This window comes from Mixophyes fleayi, chromosome 6 (assembly GCF_038048845.1).
Source record: "Mixophyes fleayi isolate aMixFle1 chromosome 6, aMixFle1.hap1, whole genome shotgun sequence".
Taxonomy (NCBI): domain Eukaryota; kingdom Metazoa; phylum Chordata; class Amphibia; order Anura; family Limnodynastidae; genus Mixophyes; species Mixophyes fleayi.
The window spans coordinates 82703715-82731479 of record NC_134407.1 but is presented as its reverse complement, the minus strand read 5'-3'; the positions used below and the strand labels follow the sequence as shown (position 1 = coordinate 82731479).

The following is a 27765-nucleotide window of genomic DNA, read 5'->3' as shown; positions in this document are numbered from 1 at the left end:
GTTGGTCGTACCGTTTAATATTTTCGTTCCAATCTTGTTTCCGCTGTGTAGTGTGTATAAACTTCCGACCGATCCACAACAGTGAGTACGAAATTACAGTCATTGCTCACGACAACATGGCTGTAAAAAGTCGCTAAAGGGACGTCCGCTCTTCCCTTTATCGTCATAAACAAGGCTAGTGTGTATGCAGTCCATGGACCGAGCGATCGGACCATCGGTCGCATGTAAAATCGATCGGCATAAAAAGTTGGTGGAAAATTCTGTAGTGTGTACCCAGCTTTACTTACCAGCAGCCTTATTGTTCATTGCACTTGCTGAATGGGGACTTAAATTGCCAATATTGTTACCACCATTCAGGCTATGCAAGCTGTCCCTGAACATCTTGTCTAACATTGTATTCATTGTCAGTAACCGCAACATCTGTTTTCTTTAAAAAGAAATAGTCAAAGTGACTTTGCCTGATTCAAAAACTAATTATTTCAAATATGGCCTGTGACATTTTTATTTTAAATCAAATATATTTCATATGTATAATTCCTAGACATTATGGGGGGTATTCAATTGTTAGTGTTAACGGGGAAAAACGCGCGCTCAAAAAATATTACCGCGAGAAAAGCGTTAATACGGTAGTTTACTCGCGGAATTTCAGCCGCGAGCTGAAATTCCGCGAGTAATTACCGTATTAACGCTAAGATTTTTTGAGCGCTCGTTTTTCCCCGTTAAAGCTAACAATTGAATACCCCCCTATGTCTGCGTCCAGGAAGCTGGAATTCTTCCTGTGCATGTAAACTCAGCGGATCAGTATTTATGAAATTGCTAGTACAGCACACAGGTAACACATTAAATGATTAAACCTGTTTACAGATACACATAAGTCCTAACTGGGATTTATCCTCACTTACTGCAAACAGCAATCTCTTCCAACCCAGTTTAATATTTAATTTTCATATAGCCAATGCATTCTAGTTTCGTAGTTTGTGACCTAACCAATAGGATATTGTTGTATATGACTTATAAAATGCTGTATATTTCAAGTTAATAAGCTATTTTATTTTTCTAGAACTTTTATATAATATGGGCAGCACGGTGACATAGTGGTTAGCACTTCTGCCTCACAGCACTGGGGTCATGAGTTCAATTCCCGACCATGGCCTTATCTATGTGGAGTTTGTATGTTCTCCCCGTGTTTGCGTGGGTTTCCTCCGGGTGCTCCGGTTATCTCCCACACTCCAAAAACTATACTGGTAGGTTAATTGGCTGCTATCAAAATTGACCCTAGTCTGTGTGTGTGTTAGGGAATTTAGACAGTAAGCTCTAAAGGGGCAGGGACTGATGTGAATGAGTTCTCTGTACAGCGCTGTGGAATCAGTGGCGCTATATAAATAAATGGTGATGATAATGATGATATTTCTTAATTACATTTCTTTTTTTGACTTGCTGAAATTGGTTGTATTTTAAAAGAATATTCATTGCATTTTTAGAAATCTCTCAAAACCCTATATAATATATACTGCTTTTTAATATTTTTGTATATGGCATGCTGTATTTTAAAGCTGAGAAATAATATCTAAGCTAGGACTAGAGCTACCCCACTCAGGCTGTTGATCACGTTGAGAGTTATTGTTTAACGGCTGTGTTGCTTTTCTAATCCATAATAACAGCCCATTGCTTTGTTGTATATTACAATGAATGGTACTTGAAGCTTGCCCGTGTCTATAATAGTGTGCCCTCTTCTCTGTATAGGACTATATGCTGTCATACATCTGCTTTTTTTTTTTTTGCTTTTTGTTTGATGCTGTCGGGAGCTTAAAATGGCTCAGCTTTTCAGCCTACACTTTCTTTGTCCACATGCCGTAGGGAAATGTTTTTTCCCTCATGTTCACAAGATTGTAACTGATCCATTAAGGCCCTCAAGATCTTGCATTCGTCCTGTCTGCAAAAAAAATTGTAATTCACTTAAGTTTGCTCCTCTGTTCCTTTCTTTCTGTCTTTTGAATATCCTCCTATAATACATACATTTCATTAGCCTGCGTCTGTGGGGCTCCGCAGATAAGGGAGAGCAGAGTGTGTCGGCATACCAAGCAGGCCCATTCACTGAGTCAAGCGCGTTAGGTGTAAGATAAGTAAATTAGTTTCAAGCAATTCGCTTTATCCGCAATTTGATCTTAATGCCTCATTTCTTCAAGGGAAAGAGGATATCTTCAGCTGGGGTGTGATTTTTAACCTGTCCATTGCCCCCCACCCCAGGCGCCTGCTGGGTTTATGTTGTCTCCTGGAGGTGTGCTTTTGATTGCCACAATTAAAGTATTGTATAGTATGGTAAGGGGGGAAAGGGTCTTTTGAAGACAAGTTGACTGTGGCAGATTTCTTATCTGTCTGTAAGATCAGGAGATAAGTCTCTAGACAGGTCATATACAAAATTGAAGCAAGGAGGCCATTTCCCTATTATCTCTGCGGAGCACACCTTTTAATGTTTGGAAAACCTGTCCTATTAATGGTCTCTCTCCCAGGCACACAGAGGGATTTATATTGTATCGGGAAAGGGAACTCTCATTTCCCATAATGTCTGAAAGACTGTGATGTGAGTGGTACTTTAGAAGTAAATGTTAATGTCTTCTGACTCCCTCTGTTCAGTCACATTCCGTCCTCATTAAACAGGATTTTAGGTATCTGCCCTTTTAGCCCTTGCATTTCTTTTTGTTGTTGCACGGGCAAATGTTATTCTGTCCTGTTAAATTATTGCAATCTTGACGTAATTTCTTTGCAGGGCCACCAAATTTAAAGCTGAACACAATTTAGTGTTACTGCAGGCTAGTAAAGGACCTAGTTAACATTAAAGAAAACCTGTAATTTGTTATTACATTGTTTTATAATATGTCTTTTGCACTATATATGTGTATAACAGCCCCCCATCCACAAAGTTTCTTTATGCTGCGTCTGGAGGAACAGCGCACGATGTATGAAACCGCTCTCTCTTGAAATCTACAGCCCTCTACTGATCTATACTCAATCCCACACAGCATATTTTATGTATTAATTTCATCTTCTTAGTTAACATTAGCGAGCAGTGACATAGGAAGGAAGCTATCCAGCCTTTAATGCCAGGTCAGGGTATAGCATGCATTGAGCACTGTCTTTCTAGGCCCTCTCTTGGGCTGAGGGAACATAAAAAAAACTTGTTGTGGTTTTTATATACACACAATGCAGTTCAAAAAGCACTATGTCAAGTCAATCAACTAAAAACTGTACTGTACATACTAGTAGCATCTGACACTTCTTAAAGGACCTTTACAGTCAAACAAGAATAACTTTTTCACCCACAAAATAGCAGCTTCCTGTGTGTCTGAGCCATTTCTCTAATTCTTAATGAATGTATAGGCTGCAGTCTCATGAATATTGATGCAGGCCACTAATGGCTGCCTCTTTTGTCTGTAGGCAGCGGTGGTGTTTGAAGGATGCACCCGAAAAATACAGTATGTCTAAGTGATATTTTAGACTATAATTTTCATAAATGGGGTCATAAATGAAATATGCTGCATGTTTTCTAAAATGTTGTGTGGTAGCACAAATTTATACTACAGACTGCTAAAGCTGCCTAAAAAATGGCTGGGCTGATAGAGGAATGATCAGTGTTTTCTGTTACAATGTGTATACCAGATAACCAGTCATGGAGTGAATCCTGCTGCGTGCAGGGTGAAAGGTCAGACTTTAGGCAGAAGTGAATTTTTTTTTTTTTAAATACATAATTGCTGTTTGCAAAACCTCAGTGTGTACAAATACTCTTCCCATCCATCCAGCCTGTGTTCTGTACAGTGATGGTGCATTATACAAATGAGCATGGAAAGATGTGTAATTTAGAGAGTACTGCATTTTGCATCCAAGATGTATTTCTCATTATTGAGAGACCTATAATCTGCAGCGATGCTGACAACACAGTGTGAGTTAATGGAGGGAAGGGGCTTGAGGTTACATAGCCTGTTTAGTGCATGGGTGCTGGGCTGTTAAACGGCTTTCCACGGTGGCATGGGGAGCAGGACCCTGCACTGCTGAGGAATAGAAATGAAATATGATTTTTGACAGGCTGTTAAGAAGGAATCACTGTCATTCGAGAGACTTTCCTTTCAATTCTCTGACAGTCTTGATATAAATTAGGATCTCACTTTTCTGCTTAACCGTACTCTTGAGTGAATGTTATACCGAAATTGTGGATGATGTCAGCATAACCTGGAATCTTTGAAATAATCAGAATGTCGTTAAGGTACAGTTTCTTAATGAGGAACGACACTAATAATAATAAAGACTCTACCTAATTACTGCACATCTATGACACACGAGCAGTGTCCTTTTTATGGTGTGCTTACTGTGTTTTTTTTTTTATTATATATTTTTGTATGTTTTGCATAGATTTGTAAAGGCTCAGACATGCAGGTGTTGGAAAAACAATGCCTATTAAAAATGTAGACCAAGCCTTGTACTTTGTCCTAACTTTAATGGTGCATCACAAGTGTTTTGTCAAAGCTTCCTACGTACTTAATGAGTGCTCCCATGGAACTCTTTTGTATGTTTCCCAGAGTTGACGCAGGCAGTGTGGAGACAAGCACTTCTATATTCTAATGAGGGTAACGTTAGAAGCTGCAGTGCTGATTTTTGGGCCAAGCTGTTTGAGCACTAAAGAGTGGTACATTTCACAAAAGCACATCCATTGCACTACAAAGTTTAACATATGGAGGATATATTTACTAAACTGCAGGTTTGATAAAGTGGTGATGTTGCCTATAGCAACCAATCAGATTCTAGCTGTCATTTTGTAGAATGCTCTAAATAAATGAAAGCTAGCATCTGATTGGTTGCTATAGGCAACATCTCCACTTTTTCAAACCCGCAGTTTAGTAAATCTAGCCCATGGAGTTGAAATGCAAGTTGTGAGCAGATTTCTCATTTAATTAGTTTTTTGTTTTTTTTAAAATACAATAATTGAACATTGCATTATATTTCACGAGACAAAGGCTTTATTCTATGTATTATTTAGTTGACTTTTGCTTGTTGTGATAAGTTGTTTTTACCCCTTGCATTTGCCAGATGACAGCAGGATGTCATGGCAGCTATTCTTTTTTTTTTTTTTTTTATAAATTTACGATACAATAGTATTTGACAAAATCTTAAAATGAATGATGCATTGTGTGGCACATCAATGAAACAAATCCATGCTATAAAGATCATTCAGAAATGTCACTGTTCAGGTTGGATAAATATATGTGCCCAGTATATGAAAATTATCGTGGGCAGATGAAACAGTCATATTTTAACATTAACCATTATTTTACTGCTCGTGTCTAAAGTCTTAAACCTGTCATATTTAGGTGACTATGTATGTATAGAAATCATTGAATGAAGAAACCTTTAAGAATTACGTTGATTTGTTTTCTGGCGTCACTAGGGCCTGTTCGTTTAGTCAGAAGGTGACCACACCCATATTCCACTCAGATATTATAAGCCATGGGGACGCAGGAGCACAGAGGCTGAGATATTGGTCCAATTGCTCGATATCACAGCACTTGTGACTAGAATTAGAATACTGTGGGCAATTCTGGGCTACATTTCAAACACAGGACTTAATTTTGATGGGTCAACAAAGAAGCTATTAACGGAATTTCAGAACTAGAATTCCTGCAGTTTACAAACGCTAGTTCTGAAGCTTTTTTTCTTACTGTGAATCATTATCGTGAATCACACTGTGTGATTTTAGCCTTGGTCCGAGCGTCCACAGATTGAAAATAAATGTAGACTAAATATAGCAGTTGTTAATCTGTCATCACTGCTTTATTTCTACATTATTTAATGTGTCTATGATGTGTTTTTTCTGCTTCATCTGTTTTGTTCATGCATGTTTTACAGCATTTCTAATGTACCTGAGGAAATGTATTAAACTATATCTACACATAAATTGTATTATTATTTTAATATGTCGCTGTGAGAGGCAAATCAAACATTTTCAAAATCCCCCCTCATCCACACATTATTATATAATATGTTTATGTGGCAATGTCCTTTTAAACCTTTCGCACAGGAGAATTGAACAGGGATTTAATTTTTTTTGCTTATAAGTATGAAAACCGCAGACACAGTGGATGTAACATAAACAGTAACCGTGAAAAGCAGAATAGTGATTGTAAGATCAGAAAGTCAGTGAGAAACAAGTGATTGGGAGAGGGGGGGCCTCTTTCCCACCTGGGAATGTAAACAGGAGTTGTAATTATTTCATAGTGTGCTTCCATCTCCCTGTGGTCTAAATTGTTATGACTTGAACGTACAGAATGAGACTAAAGAGCTTTCATCTTGAAATAATCTAAGAGATCTTTATTAACCCCCTTTCCCAAACTTCCAAAACAGACTTTAATGTGTCTTCAGACATCAAGCTTTTTCCACGGAACTTGGACCAGTGTCAGTATTGCATATCCTGTATGTCCTGTGTGGCAAACTAAAAGCTTCAGATTCAGCTGCTCTTTAAGACCTATCATTAGTATGAACAGCCATTAATGCGGCACTCGCTGAAGCATGAGTAGGCAGAGGTTTGTGGAAAAATTGTTCTGGCCATTTATAAAAACGTTGCACTGCTTGTGAACATTATACCCTCTTGTATCATTAATAATTGTCGGCATCTGACTTATCCAGTATTTGTATGGGAATTCGGTTTTGGTGAACCCATCAACTGAGCGTGGTGGAGGCAGGAACTAGCGAGATTACTGAGTTGCCAGGTATGGTGTTATATACCTCAGTGATATTACTAGCTCCTAGTGAACGGGTTGCATTCTTACCAATATTGACTTAGCACACAAAATGGCTGCCTCCACTATGCAGGTTACAGCGCCTCTTTAAGTAAACTGTGTAATTTAAATTGTTCCCATAGATTGTAAGCTTGGTAGCAGGGCCTTCTCACCTCTTTGTCTGTTTTACCCAGTTTGTTTACTAGTTTACTATGTTTGTCCCCAATTGTAAAGCGCTACAGAGTATGTTGGCCCTATATAAACAAAATTATGATAATGTGCCAATTAGCTAACACAAAATCTACTTCTTTTTAACATTAGGGTCTGAAAACTATTGGAATTGTGTGAAAGGGAATAGAAAAATCTATTTTCTATGCCCGTTTGCCAGGCTTTTTGTTAGTGTGGATTTTATAAATGTCCCTCCATAAGGCTTTTTTACTAACATTGCATTTACATGCAAAATTTGCACTGAACCACGGCAGCAAATGGACAGTTAGCGTGTTCTATCTAGTACATGTTAGATAGTGAAAGCAAGTGCTTAATTAATTGCTACAGTTCAAATATGTAGCTAATTGCAATGTTCATCAATGAACTCTAGTGTGTGCCAAATCTTTAGAAAATGTCAGTCCTCTCACTCATGAGAAGTGTAAAATGTATGTGTAACATGGAGTTAAAATATTTTTATACAGCATATAATAGATACAATTTTTCAGTATTGGCCATATAGGTAAATAAAATCGAGCAGTTTATTTTTCTCTGTGCAATACATTTCGATGCCCCTCCTTTACTGACATGGAGGTAAATTCAAAAACTAGCGGAGGTAAGAGATGCTTGCATTGCGTGGAGTAGGCGTCAGGCAGGAAGATTGAAGAGCGGAGATAACATGCAATTAGTAATAGATGCCTTATTAATTGTCACTTTTCAGTTTCTGTTTAGCAGGTGTTTGTGCAATCTTACGGCTCCACACTCTCATGTTTGGCCTTGTTGGGTTGTTGGACAGATAAGAAGCAATTAGCTTTATGTAATACAATCAGTGAGGACAATGTCAGTACCAGATAACAGCCATGAGATGGACCTGGGGTCTTCCAAGGTGAAAGGTCAAATTACCATCAGGTGAAGCCCCCCCTCCCCCATTTATCGGTGTTTCTTTTTGCTTTTCAATTCTCTGTGTCTTGTTAAATGTATCCTCTCTAAATCCTAATTGAAAGTTTACATTTGTTAAAGATTGACACCAACACTGTATAGGGTGTGTTCTATGTGGTTATTAGGCCTTGAAGTGTAAAATAGGAGATATCACCTGATTAGTTTACCTCTTAAATAGTGCGTGTTTTCTGAAAATGAGGAAACATGTCTTAGAATTGACATGTAAATGCAGGCATAGCAGCCATTTTCTTTGGTATGATCATACTTGTGGTAGATGTGCCTCATGTGAGGTAAATATGAATGCCCTCTATTGATAAAGCAATAGTAATTAAATAAAAAAGCAATCCAGTATGTTCAAGGTGTTTATGTTCAAGTCTGTAGCTTGCATCTCTGCCACATTACTACGTAAGAAGAAATTTGGAATCACATGTATGTTTTTACAGTATTATTAAAGAATCGACATCTGTGCAGGTGATAGCTGAGGTAATACAATCTGAACAGATCGATTGATAAGATTGCTTTTGGTAGAGAGTTTTCATCTGGAAGCCATTGGATTCAAGCTGATTGAGTATGTGTTGAATTTGTGCAAGTAAAGTATTGTGATCCTAAATTGTTCAGCATTTGCAACACAAGTGTCTTTCTCCTCTGTTATGTGTGTGAAGGAATAATTTATTTTTTATATTAGTCCCAATTATTATTATTATACATCAATTTACACAGCGATTACTTAATCATTTACATAAGTCCCTGCACCAGTGGAGTGTACAATCTATATTTCCCACCACATGTAGACAGGGGCGCCAAGACAAGTGGGATGGCGAGTGGACAATACCTGAGTCTGTGTGGTAGGGAATATAGATTGTAAGCACCATTGTGGCGGGGATTGATGTGACTGACTTAATATTATCTGTAAAGCACTGCGTAATATGTAGGTGCTATATAAATAAGTAAATACATGGGTGATGTCTTGGATGATATGCTAATGCATTCCACCATTGCCAGCAGTTTTAGCTCATGACAATGCAGCCAGCCATAAAATCCTAATTACTTTTTTCTGTCGCCTCATTTGTGAGGGAGAGCCCTGTAGGGAAGACGTTCCATGTACATAAGCATGTCTGCTCTATAGAACATATACGTAAGGGGTTGTTCTTCCAGGGTGATGGAATATCTCACTGAGGTCCAGAGGGTGGAAATGTGCTGGATTATACCTCCTTTTCTCACACTCTCTTTGAGTCGTTCACTACTCAGACATCAAACATGTTATCTTGAAGACAGGAAGCACTTTCCCTGCATTCTCCTTCCTGAAAGGATTTCAGTACATTGCTATATTTCTTTACCTGTCTGATAAAACCCTCAGATGAATCCGGCTCTGTGTTTCCTTTAGATCTCTGGCCAGATTGATCACAGGGGAAGACAACGGGAACCTTATTATTAGAGAGATTGGAGACTGGCGAGACTCATAGCGTGATTGTGATTAGATTGTTTGCTCTCGTGGCAAGCCGTGTTTTGTCCATATTACCTGTTGGAGAAATGTGTGTACACATTCTTTATCTGCAGTATATTGTTTCTGTCTTGTGAAATAATCAGTCACCACAGTCGTCTCTTCCATATCTGTTGGGTGATATCGGCTAATAAATTCATTTATTTATTTATTTTTTGTGTGTGTGTTCGTTTCATATTTTCTGTGTATTTTAAAAGCATAAATATACCTAATTTGTAAACCATAAACTGGAAATATTATTATTCTAAACTGAACTACGGGACTAATTCTGAACAAACAAGGTTAAGGACCCCCTTCTGCTTCCCTGTGATCTTCATTGGTCTAATAGGCTTCAACAGATCATTTATTTCAGCCTGCCCGGTAAAACTAATCCGGTCAGATAGGATTGGTCCAACACATATTCCGGCTATCATATTAAAATCTGATTAATCCCAGAGAGATCTACAGTTGTTTTTGCCCTGCACACTGAGGGTTGTTTGGCCACTGTGGTTGTGGACAAATTGCCTGACATAGGTACTCTCTTTGTGGCCACATAAGCTGACTGCATGATCGTGCCACTTCTACCAAGTGATCACTGTCCCAATTAAGCCACACATGTCAGAGGAGTTATGTTATCCTCTATAATGCACAAGCATTACCAATAAATAATGAAGTGGTGCCATCACTAAGCATGGATCATATGAATGTAAATTACCAAAGTTTTAGCATGTATTCATTAACCCTGCATATAGGTTTTTTTTAAAATATAAATATATATATATATATATATATATATATATATATATATATATTACACAGTCTGATCAGTTGACAATTACTTTAAGTCCACCTAACCTAATCCCATGTTCATGTCCATCTGTATAGACGTGTATTGATGTTACATCTATTCTTTACTGCGGCTCTTACCTTAAGCTGGGTACACATCTATGCAATTATCGAGCAGATCACACGATAAACCGTCATTTGGTGAGATATTGCAAGAGTGTGTACGCTCCCACGATAATGTTGAATCGTACCAAAGCACATTACATCTGTTGATTTGTTTTTCTTCCTAAAAATTACGATCAATGATGGAGCGTTGCCGACCAGCAGTGTAGACAGATATCTGTAGAGCTTACAGTCACAATCTTTTCAGCCGATGGTTATGACAGATGAACAACACAGATCTCAAGGTAAGTTGTGTAGGTGTGTACGCATGAATTGGCATGCTCATCGGGGCTTTCAATCGTTGGTGAAATTGCTACAAAAATTGCATCTGAAGCAAGATTGCTTAGGTGTATATCCAGCTTTACATGTCCACTACACTACTACACAATCTGTGGCTCTCCAACTTTCGGTGGATTAATGTTCCCAGCTTGCTTGTACTTGTATGTCACCAACAGCTGGAGAGCCGTAATGTTGATGGTTTCCTTTGCAAAAATGACTGATGGTATTACCCATTGTTACTCATCGTAGAGTGGAAGGCATTGTACATGATGAATATAAAAGCAGATCTGTGAGGCATGTCCTGTTGGTGTTAGTAGGTGTAACCCGTTATTCAGTAAGAGAACACAGTAAGTGAGTATGCTGCAATAAATACATAGATTAGAGACATCCCTTGCAGCCTCCCCTAATGGTCATCCACAACAGTATTCTTACAAGACTCCTTCCCCTGCAATAGACAGATTTCAGCTTACTTTCAGTGACTCGCCTACTTACTAGAGATGTAGTTATGTTTATAGCTTTTTTTTTTTTCAATGGCTTTTCACATTTCAATGTGCTACATTAAAAGGTAGTACTATTCAGAGAGCTAACTTTAGGGGCCAAATCGCAAGTCTCAGACAGTCCTGCAAGTGCATGCTTGCTGGGAATTATAGTTCCACAGCAACTGGTGCACAACAGGTGCCAAGTTCAGGGGGTCACTCACTTGCCCATTGGAGGCGTTCTCGGCGGTGGACAGGGGTCAGCGTGCTCACTCTGTCTGGTTTAGGGCAACACGTTTTTTCTGACACCTTTCTATCATAGCCAGCAAGAATTTTTTCAGCAATCTGTGCTACAGTAGCTTTTCTGTGGTTCACGCACATAAGTGACCCTTGGGCGCCCAAGACCCTGTTACCTGTTGGACCACTTTTGGTAGATACAACCACTGCACAGCGGAAACACCCCACAAATTCTACCATTTTGAAGATGCTCTGACCCATTCGTCAAGCCATCGCAATTTGGCCCTTGTCAAAGTCGCTCACATCCTTACACTTGGCCATTTTTCTGCTTCCAGCACATCGACAAGAAGAACTGACTATTCACTTGCTGATTAATATATCCCCACCCCTTAACAGGTGCCAGTGTAACAATATAATCAATGTTATTCACTTCGCTTGTCAGTGGTTTTAATGCTGTGGTTAATCGGTTTGTGTATCGTCATCAGCAGGTATTTATATAGCGTCACTAATTCCGCAGCGCTCTACAGTGAACTCACTCCCATCAGTCCCTGACCCAGTGGAGCTTACAGTCTAAATTCCCTAACATACACACACAGAAAGACAGAGGGAGAGAGACTAGGGTCAATTTGTAAGCAGCCAATTAACCTACCAGTATATTGTCGGAGTGTGTGAGGAAACCCACGCAGACACAGGGAGAACATACAAATTCCACACAGATAAGGCCAAGGAATCGAACTCGTGACCACAGTGCTAGCCACCAAGCCACCGTGCCAACCTGTGTGTGTATATATGTGTGTGTGTGTGTATGTGTATGTATGTGTATATATATATATATATATATATATATATATATATATATATATATATATATATATGTTAAAATCTATATGTAAAATTAGGGCACACATATTTTAATTATCCTAATATGCTTTTAACCCTTTTATTATAATTTAATAGAAGGAAGACTTTTTTAATTTTTTTTTATAGAGCGCTATTTTATTGTAGCTGTGCTCTGTGCAGTAAGAAAAAAGCAATGTTAGTTTAGTTTTCAGCCACTGTGCTCTTAAATTTCTATAATTTCAATTGCCTCTTTTATTTCTTTCCATTTAACTGCCATTGATGATGTTTTATTTTGGCAGCCCTGTTGCTGTGTCCTATTATGGACCATTTTGTAGTTATTGTAAAGTAAATGATTCAGACTGGTAAAACATTTTCACCTGACTGACATTTAAGTGGAGCTTGAAGTTGCCCCTCAGTGCAATGACAAATCCTTCAAACCTTTGTGTCAGCTTGTCCGCAGCTATCCTTGAACTGCTAATACCCATTGTTCAGACTCAACAAGGGCCTCTGTGTGTGGGTGATGTGGCAGGCTGCAGTAAAGAGTGCACAGGCTGGTACAGTAATCATTTGTTGAAGCCTCTTCACTTAAGTGTAATGTTCCTATTTCACGAATCTGTATCTGAGTAACATAGTCATGTTTTTTCCTTTTAAAATGTAATATTTCGATATTTGTAGCTGATCCCACCATTTTAGAAAATTAAAGCGAGCACCTGATTGTTTTTTATGGGTTACTTTTTTTTTTATTCTCTCTTTATTTATTTATTGTGCTTTTATCTGTGCCCAATTTCTTAGAAATATCACCAGGTGCTTTAAAATGAGTAATATTCCTTAATAAAGTTTCTAAATAAATAAACTTATTTATTTAGAAATAACGGGTAAACTAGATTGTAAATATAAACCATTTTTAATTGGTTTTCAGGAATTGAGGATTGACACATTTTTTATATAGGATGTTTGACTACTAAGGAGGAGTCCTTTCCACGCATGAGTTGTCGTGTTTCTGTGGTAAAAGTCTACCTGCTGCAAGGACGCCCCCATTCTTTGTCCATTTTGTTGTCCATTGCTGTGTTTCTTTAATAACAAATTAATAATGAGATATTTTTTTTTATTATTAAACACCCCTGGATTTTTTCTTCAAAAAATTTGACATGCTTTGCATATATTTTTGGAATGTGCCCTATTAGCATAGACATGAAAGAAAACACAGACTTCTACCTCATTTTATTTCTCGGCTTAAAGTATAAAACAGTTTGACGCTTGTGCAAAAGCCACATGGTATATTTTTCTCTTTTTTTTTTTTTTTATAATAGTCTTTTCCTCTGTATTTTTTATTTTTATTTTTTTTGCTGCACATGTAGGTTTATTGATGGTTTACGACTGTCTCATTAATTCCACCGGTTTATATCCAGGAAGCGGTGAAAATCGATGAACAAATTCTCTTGGTTCCAGAGCTTGAACGCCTTGAAACGGGATCCGCGGCAGGATCAGGTTTATGTGCTTCTGCGTTTTCCTGCTGGTTCTTCTGGGTATATGGGCAGGACAGGTGCTTGTCAGGAAAAAGATGGAGTTTTTTTTTTTTAGAGGCTTTAACCAGAGCAAAACCAATAACCTACAGACGGAAATAGTTCGCCAAATGAAAACCAGATGGAGGAAAAGTTAACCCTTCATATGTACAACCACTTGGCCCACTTCTATATAAGAATTCCGTTTCTCTGATATATATATATATATATATATATATATATATATATATATATATATTAAAATGGTGTAAAAAGACACACACATTATGAATTTCACGAAGGTGGCCACACAGGATTGCGAGTATGATAGAAAATTCCATAAAAACAATAGTGTACTTAGAAAGAAACGAGTGTTTAAAAAAAAAAAAAAAAATTGCAGATGGGGTATGGCTATAAATCAAAGTTGGAGGTTATCTAAGGCCTCAAACCTTGTTGAGCATTCTCCTCTTTTCAGGATATGATCATTCCACCACTCTACTTAATATAAACATACACCTAACATTCCTTTATGTTCCGTTTCAGCCTTGCCCCAAACAGTAAGTCACAATCCCAGGCAGTAGGTAACCAGGGCCGGATTAAGGGAAGCGAGGCTCCCGGGCTAAGGATACTGTGAGGGCCCCCCCCCCCCCCTCCCATGAGGCCCCCCCGTGAACTTACCTCCTTCTGTTGTTCCACTCCCTGTAGCAATTACGCGGTAAGTCCTACAGTGACAGTAGGCAGTTAACAGCATAACATTTGCTGTTAGCTGCCTACCATTTTCCTTGAACAAGTGACAGTCAGAGACCCGATAAATGTCGATGGGCCCCCCAGCTGCCCTAGGCCCCTGGGCTGTAGCCCCTTTAGCCCTATTGTTAATCCGGCTCTGTAGGTAACACATTTGCTTAAGTAAAAACAGGATTATCCTGCAAAAGAAAAACAAATTAAACAGGTCTGTTAAGGAGTAGGCTTATACCACCACTCTGAAGTAGAAGCCTAAATCTTCATAACTCTAGCTGTCTGGTTTGTAGTCTCCTAGTTAAGGAAAATGCCTGTACATTATTGGTAGATTTTAGACCCCTGACTCAGTACATTACATAAACTGGCAGATTTGGATCACAGTGCTTGAATCTGTGTCCTACTTGGCCACTTATATCTGTGGCTATATTGGAGAGATCTGGCTGTTCTGTGCTTGGGCTGAACGTCTTGGCCATATGGATATTGTTCACATTTTCCTCCTGTCTCCAGGAAAATCTTATGTCCCTCCAGAATAAAAGATTTTGATTGAAATTGCAGCATTTATGGGCACCATTTGTTGTCCTGTGATTTAGCATACACAGTGTGTGTTTGTCAGAGCACATGGAATTAATGGTTCCCAAAATACTTGCCATTTTATGCTGCTAAGACTGTGTTTGTGGTTCGAGGAAGCAGAAGAATATTGAGCCACTCAGTGAATGGCCGTGGGAGTGAGTGTTCCTGGAACAGAGAAATAATATATTGTTTCTCATGTGCTAATGTTTCTGTTCTAGAGCATGGTTGTTGGTTGCATATTAGTGTCTGTGCTCTATTTAGTGCTATCTATAGCATTCTCAGCCTTCCAAAACCGTATTGGCTACGCTTCTTAACAGGACCCATAGTCAGCAGGGAGTCTCCATTTATTTAGGAGGCCAACCCAGAGAATGACGGCCAATATTTCTGGAGCGTGAGATTTAATCAGAGAGTAGACTTAAGAATAAATCAGGTTTAACTATTTTCAAATATGTTGTATTTATCATTTTTAATGAGTAAAAGTGTCTGGGAGCTCTCAGAACAAATATAACATAGGGACTGTAAATAGTAAGAAAACACAGAAACATTAACTTTGCATCGTCAGTAATATTGTGCTCTATTTTGTCATGTAGAGTATTTCCAAGGGAACAGTAAAGAGCAGCTTTCTTGTAATTAAAGTTTAAAGAGCTAATTCGGCCGTTGCCATGTACTTGAACATATATTTTTCCAAACTTCATTCTACTAATGGTTTTTTTTTTTTGTTTGCTTGTTTTTGTTTTTCAAATTTTAACCTTTTTTTTTTTTTTTTTTACGTGTGACTGACAGTCCAGTGCTGCTCTGCTGAGAACAGTGTTTGTTTTTAATGGTGATCTAGACATTCACAGGTTATCTTGAATATCAAAGAATCAATAAACCAAAAGATGCAAGTTAATTTATATACTGAAAGTTGTAAATAGCAACATTCGTATACCTATGTTTCAGGTACTTACTGAAGATATTGGTGTTGCACGGGTTATGTGCAAACCATAATTTCTCTCAGCATATTGAAGAACACCACAGAAAGCCTTCATAGATTTGATTTTCACAGCGCAGGAGACTATACCATAACCATCGTAGTATAATGAAGAGTACGTGGGATCATGTAAACATGTACATATTTATTAAATATCAAAGTGAAAAAACAACAATAAGCAACACATTCCAATAATAACTGATCAGTGCACTGATCTAGAAATAAAATCTCAGGGCCTGACATGGCTGAATGCAAAGTGTTCTAGCTTGCGGTGAAGCAGTTTAATAGTTTACTCACACTATGAATTCTTTTCAGGCCTACTCATTGAAATGGTGCTTTCTGTAGAAATGGGCTGTAACCCATAGTGACCAATTAGATGCTTTAATTGACTAATCTGCACTAAAAATGACCGGTAGCATCCGAGTTCCTGGATTACAGCACACTGCTTAATTCATAGCGGGATTTTGACAGATTTGTTACTGTGTTCATGGAAGCTTACCTTCTGGGATTAATTTGTATGTTTATATGTAGTGTTTTTGGGTTAGTGACCCTTAAAGGGCAGACAAGGTTTTGCTAGTAGAACATTCTCTTGTTATCTTTTAAGTACTTTTTAATTAATCTAGCCCAATTAAAATTAGTTCAAGTGATGCTGATTTTTATCCTGCGTTGTGGTCAGCCTCTCCCATTTTAGTCTTAAGTCCTAGTGCAGTGAAGTGTGTGCTGGGCCTATTCTGGAACATGTGAAACATTGGAGTGTTTCCTGTAATTAAACTCGCCCTCAGCATTCTCTGAAAAGCCCCTGTGTTTCCAGAGCCTTCAGATGTAATGTTCTGTGCAGCGTAAGACATCAGCCCTTAAAATACTTGTCAGGCAGTAACTGGTGTTGACAGCATCCCTAATCATATTAAGAGCAGCCTTTAAACCTTCCAGAGAATGCATAATTAATGCATTGTTCTGTATGTGCTAATATTGTTATTGTGTTGTTTGTTGATGTAGTAGGCTCTGTGCCCCATTTATTTGCTCGCTTTGCAGAGGCTGCTTCTCAACGTTCCCAAATCTTGTTCGCTACACCTCTTGAACAGGACCTGGAACCAGCGGGGTGTCTCATTTCAGAGAGAATACGCAGCCCGTTTCTCACTGGCAGATCCCATGCTAATTTTATGCAGATACACAAAGTGTCCCCTTGATCAGTTTTGCAGCAATTAAGAAAGCAGGCTCGCGCAGAGAGGACCTGTCAGCTCTGCACAGACATGTTGTCACTCCGCGCTCATTGTCCAGCTGTTGATTTGAAGTCACAATGACATTATTTTGTTTTTCCTGAGAGTTTCTTTTTCTCCGTTTATCCCATACTCGAGACACAAAACTCTTACATAAAGATGTTTTTAATGGCAGGGAAGAGTGCTGACTTGGGGTTATCCCAAAAAAAAAACCAAAAACAAATGAATGGTCCTTTAAATTTTTTTTTTTTTTTTTTACTGTGACTTTAATTAAAAAAAATAAATCAAAAAAAAATTCTTCCAGGTAAACTTGAATAATTTTCAATATTGCAGTTTAAAATTGTTTACAACATTGGCAAAGTGCAGTTTTAAAGTAGATGCTTTTTGTTATACAAAAAAAAAATGTTCCAGACCACCTCTGCTGAGACAGACATCTTTGAGCACACTACATCTTTACTGTAATGTACTTGCATCAGCCAGCTGGAATTCTTGTATTTTTGTTATATAGGATACATTTAAATGTCCTATGTATGTACACTGATCTTTAATATTCTTATTTTTTGCTCTTTTCCGAGCTGATATAATCAAAAAAGTCCTAAAGTGGACTTTTATGATTGCTGTAGTCCTACCTCTTGTCACCTTGATGTTCAAGTCTTCAATTTGTGTTTGTATTTAGAGTGCTCTGCCTAATACTAATTTGTGTCCAAAACGCTGCTAACTTGTCCGAACATTAAAATGAACATATAAATAATGAATAAACCTAATTTTGGGGTTTACTGGCCCTCTTAGAGGGATTTGTATCGTATAAAAATGAACACATCTTGATAGAACGGTAGACTTCTGACACATGTTGTTTATATTTATGTATTGGGGTATTATGTTACTTTGGAGGTTAGATCATTATTTTTCCTGACCCCCCCCCCCCCCCCCCTCCTCCAAAAAAAAAAGTTTGTCAGTGATATTTTTTTATCCCTGTAGAACTTCCACTTCCACCTGCCATCACTTGTTCAGACACGGTTGCCCATTGGATCTGGCACGACTTATCTGACAGCAGATAGGGGAAGCTCTTTGATTTATGAGCTCATTCAAAACATTCATCAAAAACATTGGCTTCCATTATTAAAAATAATCGTTCCTGCATAAGACTGCAGGTGGCCCGTACTTGTTTTTATAAGACAGTGATGATAGAAATGAGGATTTATGTTTGTGTAGTGGGATTCAGGGTAAGAATAAAAATGCCATTGATTTTGTGATCAATTTCCAACCATATTGCTGCGTTAAAGGGCATTGCTGAGCAGTAATGAGAGTGTCATTTATTTCTTGTTACATATGTCTACCGGTCCTTTTTATTATTGCTCTCTGATTTATTTATGCTCTCGGTGCATCCAGACCAGAGCTGCAGTTGCAAAACAAGGGACTACAATAAGTGGCTTGGTCTCATCTACTGTCCTATAGATAAACACGGCAAGATAGGACACTGCTGATTTTACTGGTCCTTTAAAATAGAACCTATGTTCCTCCACCATCAGAGGTTCAGCAGTTCCCTTATGTCCATTTATTTCTCAATTAATGATGTTCTTTATACATTTTTATATTGGGCCGGCCCCTGTCTCTATTATCTTTCTTTTTTGGGGGGGGGTGGGTTTGTTCTAAAAAAAAAAACTAAGCCTCCCCTTTTACTTAATTCTGATGTTTTGTTTTTGTTTTGTTTTTAAACATGTTATTTTCTCTCTCACACACACACTTTTTTATTGCATCATGATGACCCATGTCTGAAACATGGCGTGTAGGGACACCCTTTCCCAATGCCCTGTCAACAGAACAATCATAGGACTATGTGTAGGAGCGGTTTGTCACCAGAGTTACCAGATGAGATTTGTACTTTGACTTTGCATAAAGTACTGACACGGACTGCAAGATGGGGAAAGTGTCATGTATTTGACTGTCTGAGGACATCCACATTCCAGCATACAGAAATGAATAAATAATAACAATGGTAGGGAAAGTTTTGTGTATCCTGGCAGTCTGAGGACATCCGCATGCCCGGTTACACCGACACCATGGAGGCTACAGCCCTGTTCAACGACTGCGCATCATTTCAGCAAGTTTGATCCCTCTTTAAAGTTATTCTTTATGTAGAATTTTACCCCCGACCAGTTCCAATCTTTGAGTATGGATAGTTCAGCCATGAGGCACGCAACACAGTCTTGCTTTCTGGGCACCCAGCATGTCTGTATAAACCTCATCAGGTGTTTCTCCACAGCCTGGACCTCCTCTCTGTCCCAGGATTTCCTCTGCACTTCTTTGCAACCTGAAAGGAAGTAAAGTGGTCCATTATGACTCCGCAAAATACAGAGAAGGCAAAGTTCTTTTGCCTAGCAAAACTGTGTGCTACACCTATCTGTGGAAGCCATGGCTGGGCACTGGTCCCGTGTTGACAGGTCCATGCACCGCCTCTCTTCAGACGTGGAACTGTCGACTAAACGCTTGGTCACTTATCCCTCTCATGGGGAATTGTTCATCATCCGACATGTCGCTCTGTAGCTGGACCAGATCTGAAAAAAGGTAAAAGTCAAAAGCATACATCACACACCAGATTTTCCATTTACCGTCCGGATCAATGTGCATCTCGTCCAATTTCTTGCCTTTGAATTCGGCCAGTCTGCCTCTCTTGAGAGCCATTAACAGTTTGCTGATCTTGGTGAGTTGGAGGGTACCTTCTGGGAGGCGGTAATACTTCCGGTGCACCCTTATGTCGTGCCTAAGGATGTCTGCCTACTAATACAATTCTGTGTCGTTTAGGTTGATGACCTTCGAGAGAGTGGCAGCGTGCTTTCGAAGCTCCGTGTAAGTCAGCATGTGGGGATGTTTAGCCCCACACTCTCGGGCAAACAGTCGTATGCAATCGGAGCCTCTGAAGTGTGACAAGGCAGCCGGTCTGGCGAACATGTAGACATTTTGGCTATCCACTCCAATTTGTCACGCTTTTCTGCGAGAAGTTCCATTGCAGCTTGCATGGCTGGTGTCAGCAGAATTGGGAATTTTCTTCCTCATTTTCCTCGGATTTCAATGTGAGTGAAGTGCCGGCAGAGCTTCCTCTTAACCTTGGAAAGCACTAGGGACACATCTTCGTGGAGATTCGAAGTATCTCTTGAGGAGAAGGTAAGTCAGCAACATTTTTGAAACTTCCCCTTCTCTTCTTCGGTTGAACAAGATCACCTGTGCCAGGGTGACTTTTGCAAGTAGTGCTCAGTAGTTAATCGTAGGCTCGGTGGATAGCCCACTTCGGTAGGCTTGCTGCTTCTCATCAAGGTACAAGTGCATCTTTTTCACATCTTTCATGAAAGGTAAGAGCTGAGGCATATTCCACTTGGACTCCTTAAAAGTTTTCAAGGCAGCCGATGAAATCAACTCGTTCCATCTCACCTCATATAGCTTCCTGAAATTTTTCAACCGTAGCAGTGCAGCCCTCCATCACGGCTCGGAACTCCATATTGCTCGCTATCTTTTGCAGGCCGTGCCAGACCTTGAGTGCCAGCGAGGGCGTTTTAAATGTACCTGTCTGCTCGTCATAGCGAGCTACCAGCTTCACATCGTCTACTACGTGCATAAAGTTCGATTGTGCGGTAAAGTCTTTTATCCTCTCCAAAGGGGTAGCTCTTCTGGCCTGTAGCAGTAGCCTGCCCATTTCTTTAAGCTTCTGTCGGATGTACTCGTGCCTGCCAACATCTGATCCGACCCGGTTGAACAGATGCTGTCCCATCCGCATGATGCATCGGTCATTTTTGACTGCGAATACGACTTCATCTTGGGTCATGTCACTCAAGAGCTTCCAAAAGCCGCCATGGTCTGCCCTCATTGCCTCAGTGTTGTGTGCAAAGTTGCCCCTATTGCGAAGATGTGCCATTTGCATGCACCTTTCTTTTGAGTGCTTGGGGAATTTCAGGGCCCAGACTACTTCAGTCTCTATGTGCAGGGCAATTTTTAAGAGGGGCTTCTCACAGTACAGGTAGTACTGCTTTTTGTTATACACCCTGGAGCCATCACTGTTTCTGGATAGTGTTTGGACAGACACTGCGTCGTCTCTCCGACCCTCTGTGTTTACAACACAGCTAGCAGAAGGTCGAGAATGGTCGTACATAGAACTCATCTCTGGGTACCTGCACGCAGCTGCACTGGTGGGCAATGTGGCATCAGTGCTGGTGTCTGAACCGCTCTCCTCCGAAGTGTCGGGACATACTGATCTCCACTGCTCTCTGGGCTATAGTCGGAGCTACTGGGCTCTGTCATGCTTCACTGTCCCCGCTTTACTTTCAGCAGCAGACGGATTGGACTGTGTTTTTATTCACCTGGTGTATAATGCGCTGGCAGGATGCATTCATTTCCTTTCCCTGCTCCTGCTGTACATTTGGACGGTGTACTGGCCTCTAGCGGTGGGATACACACACACTTTCTCCCCTCTACATAGGACACACACACACACTTTTGTTTTGACAAATGTGACTCCTGGAGACATGCCAGTTTTTTATGCCGAGCATATCAGCAAGGTCCCCTGCATTGATTAGCCTTGAGAAGCGTTGTGGGGACCTCAATTTTTGTCCCCAATACGACTCCGGTCCCCACAGTGTTGGTGTGTAAAGAGGTCAATGTCCCCCCAAGCATATGAATGCAAGTATACACACACACGCACGCGCACACACGCATATTTCAATTAAGTGTATATAGTGTAAATATAACACTGTCATTTACACTGTTTGCATATCAGAAAGGCAGCAGTTTTGTAGGCTTCTGTAATGTCACTGATTCCTAGTGAAGTGATAGGCTACATTCTCTTGAATTTTGCTTCGACACAATATAGGTGTGTAGGTGATATGTGGATTCAAGCTCATATTTTTTTTCACCTGCCAATCCTAAGAATCTAAATAATATCCAGCTATTTTACTCCATTATATTTAGAACAGCGACAAGTAGCTATAGATTACACCAAACATTAGTTCTTGTTTAAAGTTTCATTGTAGGCCAGTGACACTTAATATTTTGTATTTATATTTTTTTTTAGTTCCCAGGTATCAGTGTTCCAAATTGTGTTGTTCTCAATAAAAAGCATTGCATATGTATCAAGGGTGTTGGTGACGTAAAAACATAGATTTTGATGGCAGGTAAGAACCACTTGGCCCATCTAGTCTGCCCATTGTTTTATTAACCTATGGTAACCTCAAACCCTATTTGATCCCTTATAAGGATATTCGTATGTCTATCCCAAGCATGTTTAAACTGCTCTACTGTATTAGCCTCTACCACCTCGGATAGGAGGCTATTCCACTCACCCACTACCCTTTCTGTGAAGTACTTTTTCCTCAAATTTCCTCTGAACCTACTCCCCCCCCCCCCCCCCCCAGTTTCAGTGCATGTCCTCGTGTTCTAGTACTTCCCTTCCTTTGAAGAATGTTTCCCTCCTGTACCTTGTTCAAACCCTTGTTATATTTGAATGTTCCAATCATGTTCCCCCTTTCCCTCCTCTGCTCCAAACTATACATGTTCTTTTAGTCTTTCCGGGTAAGTTTTGTGTAGGCCATGTTTTGTGTAGGCCATGCATCATTTTAGCTGCCCTTCTTTGTACAATCTCTAATGTATTTATATCCTTCTGGAGATATGGCCTCCAGAATTGAACACAGTATTCTAGTTGAGGCTGTACCAATGACCTATACAGTGGCTTTATTACTTCTTTCTGCTACTGATTCCTCTCCCTATGCAACCAAGCATCTGACTTGCCTTCATCATTGCTTTGTTGCATTGCTTACCTGCCTTGAAGTCAACTGAAATAGTGACTCCTAGATTCCTTTCCAAAGTGACAAGTAGTCTGTGATGTCACAGATCCTTAGTGAATTGATAGGCTGTGTTGTCATGAGTACCAGGTTCAGCTTACAAAAGCTCTTTCAATTATGTGTGTCGGTAATGTCTTTGAATTCTAGTGAATTGCATTTTAATATACTAGATCATACTCTATGTAATGTTATATATATTCAGCAGTAGTACGTTCAAGAATGACCTGTTATTAAGAGCCAAATAATACAGAAGTGTCACACAGTAACAATATGCTAAATACAGTACAAACTACCACTTTTGAATTAAGTATTAAGCAAAGTGTATTTAAATGTGCACAACATCTTAATACATTACTCTTGTGATCATTTTCTTTAACAGTATGTTATCCTAGACTGAATATCGCAGCCCCTTTTCAGATTTCCTAGTGGGTGGCATCTCCAGCCTAGCCCCCAGGGTAGGCACATTTGCAGTATGTCATGTCCAAAATGTAACCACACAGTTTATCCTCCTGTAGAAAACCATTGTTGAAAGATTCTGGTGTTGGAATGTTAAAGTTCCTGTTTGTACAGGGTCACCGAGGATCTGAATATCCCCTAACTGTAGTAACGTCACTGACTCTCTCCGAGGAGAATGAGATCAGCACAAAACCATCTGAGCCGGCCTCATATGCGAGATATGAGGAGATAGAGACCAGGCGTATGGCCGGTTTGTTTTATTTGCTGCGATGCCTCAAGAGATCCTCAAACCTGGTCTTTATGATTTCTCAGTTGACGTTGCGATACCCGCAGGAGCACACTCTTTTTCCTGCCGGTTTACTGGAATGACAGAACCAGATATCTCACAAAATCTTTTCCTGCCTAGAATGTGTCTTTGTTTTTTGTACATTTAAAGTCCATCCATCAGATACTCAGAGTGGAGGCAGCTATAGTAACATTGAGAACATGTTGTTTTCTTAATTTATATATTGATTGTATAATGTCTATAAACTTGATGTTGGAGCAATCCGAGAGAAAACTGCGTAGATCAATCTACATTCTATGCTCAGTCATCTAATTGGTTTAGTGACAAGAATGTATTGTGCCATCATAGTAAACTGTAACTATTAGAATGTTGATGACCTATGGTGATTGTTTCCTGTAGGAGGATGCACACTTGTATGTAGTGGCACTCTGATATATTTGAGGAGCTTTCTCCTACAGATCAACTTGCTGAAGAGTCTAGTAAAGTGCAAGATGCTCTTACATTTCGACTAGAAGGAGCAATTTTGCACCATAGGAAAACCATGTTGCTTTGCAGTGGAGCAGATTGAGACTTCAATGGGGTGCACCCTAGTGAAACTCTAAATAGCAGTGTAAAATTAAAATTGCCCACTATATGTGTGCTACTAGCACAAGCAGGTTGTATTTTTCATGCATGCAAAAACAAATAAACTGCTTTTGCACCACTTTGTGCTGCAAAATGGTTTGTCCAGGAGCAGATTTGCACCCTTTAGCTGGATTTTCTCTAAAATGAGGCTCATTATAAACAGTTCACTAGTAAACAGTTACAAGTGGGTAGATATAGTATGTGTCACAGTGTTCTCCGCAGAAAATGTTACCAGCCGGGTGGCATTAAAAAGTAGCCAGGTGGGGGCCTTTGCACAAATTAAATGTTGAAATCCTGACCTTATATTGATTTAAACTCTAGATTAACATTTTATATATTATTCTCTTCTTCTTAGAGGCCTGCAGCTTTTTCATAATCAAAGTCCATAGGAACTGGTCCCTCTAATGAAAACAGCATCAGATTTGTTCAGTGTGCTCTGCTTCTTGTGATTCCTTAAACAGGTTTTAATTTGTTTTAGAGTAGAAAATCCTGTGCGCAGATACTGCACAATCGCTGGCTATACATAAAAGACCCCCCCCACGTAAGAAGTACCAGGTTTACCAGCAAGTGAACTGCTGGCAAACACGCCCTTTCTTTTGAGCAGCTGTTAAATGTATTTACATTGGTGTGTGTGTGTGTGTGTGTTTATTTATTCTTTAAGTACAGAATGCCACTTACCTGGGGTCTGGTGTTTTGTCATTTGTCCACCTAGTTAGCCAAAGGCTCCAAACAGTTCAGTGATGCAAATCTCTCTTGTACTAAGGCTGGGTACACAGTACAGAATTTTCAGACCAATGTGTTATCTACAGCGATTTTACCTACAACTGAATTTCCGATTGGTCGGTACATTCATTCGTACACACACAAGATGGGTTTCCTTCAAACACAAGCATGTTGACACTCCTGCCCCATAAACTTTATGTAGGAGTGGCATCGAAACCACTGCGGCTCGTTTGAAACTGGCAGTAATATAAAGGTGGTGTTTGGACCACTTGTCCCTCCAGGGGAGCTGCTGAAGTGGAATGGGGCTCTTGGCCCCCTGTACCATTCTACATTATAGCATAAATTACTTCAGCTCTATTCAAAACTAGATTTTAGTGAAATTCTCTTAAGTAAATCACATGTCATTCAGTAAAACTAACAGATTGCTCTGCAAATTTGCAATTATTTATCTGAGAAGAGGATGCAAACATGCTGTAAGTAAATAAAATCTATAAAGCAATATCTTTTGATGAAAGCCTGTATAATACATGGTGTGGCTTTATTTTGAAGTAACATTTGACGGCAGTGCTCCTTAAATGGGAATGCTCTTAATAGAGAGAACATCATTGACTTAGGATCCAGCCACATGAAACGGCAGGCTTTGTCTTTGTGTATAAACTCCCTTCCACAAGAATGTCTAAGCCTCACATCTTGTGATCTACTAAGTGAAGTTACGTTTTGGCTGCATGGAGGTTAGAGAAGTTACTTTATCGCAGATATGACTCACTAAATGCAGCCTCCCCACAGCCCTCCAGCATTATGTTCCTTATCATCTGCCTCAAAGCCGCAAATACATTTTCTTCCCGCTGTTTGCCGTTTTGAAGGCAGTGATCGTAGACATGAATTTTGTTTTTTGTTTTTTTTTATTCAAATATGCTCTCTCTCATGCTTATTCAAGCTTTTATCTCCAACTTGGTATTAGTGTCTGTATCAGTACAAAGTACAGCCTTATCTGTAAACCAACAGTAATTTATCGACCAATTATTGAATGAAAGTATTGCTTTCGTTTGTTTTATACCCAAGTTATTCTAGTCATGAAATCCGCTGATTATTTTTTCCCTAACTTTGGAAATCAAGCTTCTTATCACTGACAATGCTGGATGGATGCAGCTATTATTTGTTCATCTCAAATCTGCACAGTTATCGTTTTGCTAGAAAGAGCTGTCGGATGATTGATGTGTAACCTGCCTCACTTGGGAGATTTTGCAAACATTTGGTTTCTTGTTAAGCTGCAAGTTGACCGGGGTAACGCAAATATCCACCTGGATTCTGTAATCTTGTCAGTGTCTCCCTGTTCTGCACCTGCAAGGGTCTAAGTCAGTGGTTCCCAAACATTTGCAGTTCGCGGCACCCTTAGAGTCTCCATAATTTTTTCAAGGCACCCCTCGAAAATAATTACTGAGCAGTCCTGTTTTATAAGTAGTTGTGTCAAAAAATTGTAATAAGTATTTAGGTCAGGACAGAAATACTTATTTAGTTGTATGCAAAAATGCCCCCTCTGCATCCAGACACTCCGCCCCTTCTGCATCCAGACACTCCGCCCCCTCTGCATCCAGACACTCCGCCCCCTCTGCATCCAGACACTCCGCCCCCTCTGCATCCAGACACTCCGCCCCCTCTGCATCCAGACACTCCGCCCCCTCTGCATCCAGACACTCCGCCCCCTCGGCACCCAGTCCCTCTGTCCCCTCTGCCACGCTGGTCCCCCCTCCTTTGTCCCCTCTGCCACGCTGGTCCCCCCTCCTTTGTCCCCTCTGCCACGCTGGTCCCCCCTCCTTTGTCCCCTCTGCCACGCTGGTCCCCCCTCCTCTGTCCCCTCTGCCACGCTGGTCCCCCCTCTTCTGTCCCCTCTGCTGCGCGCCAGCCATAGAAAAAACAACCAACACAAAAACTTACCAATCCGCGCGGCGCCGGGACCCAGCATCCTCCTCTCTCACGCAGCTTAGATTTTGTGTTGTTTGTTTTTTCTATGGCTGGCCCGCGGCACCCCTGGGAGCCGCGGCGCACGCTTTGGGAACCGTCGGTCCAAAGTTTATTGGAAAGGGGGAACGCTCAGCCACCCTGTCCTTGATGTAGTGTATGTAAAACTGGTATCCTGGGAGACCCGGCCGTGGGGGCCAGTGTACATCCAGTTGTGCACTCTGCTAAGGTTTCCTACAGTAAAGTGTTATTTGGGGGTAACTGGATAGATGACCAGATATTGTATAAAGCAAATACTACTGCAATGGTTTAATCAACCAGACAATTATATGTAATTAACATTTTAGTCAAACTGGACATGTTTAAACCCATCTGTATTCTCATAATTTCATGGATGCCTGGTAAAGTAAGCCTTTCCTGGAGTGCACAGTAAGATGAAGTCTGTCCTTAGGGCAGGCATTTAGGAACGTTTTTGCACCTACCCACACATGCAGTTAACCCTCCGTGAACTAATACAGTTGGTGGCAGGTCTTCCAGGCTATGTATTGGCTGTATTTTCACACCGCTTGATCACTGCAAGTTAAGTAAATGTGTCCTTTGTAATCATCTAAGATCAGGACACACGTAAAATAATACTTGCCTCGTTTCAAATGTGTTCTGTGTTTAGTAAGTACAGATGTCACTTTTACATAGCCATAAATGATCCCTATAATACAGGTGCACAGTGT

General features: G+C 40.0%; 1 protein-coding gene across 1 annotated transcript in view; it reads left to right on the top strand.

The window, feature by feature from the left end:
• COX10 (cytochrome c oxidase assembly factor heme A:farnesyltransferase COX10) overlaps positions 1 to 27765 on the top strand; it is a 111383-nt gene that overhangs the window by 16681 nt on the left and 66937 nt on the right. The window lies entirely within an intron of this gene.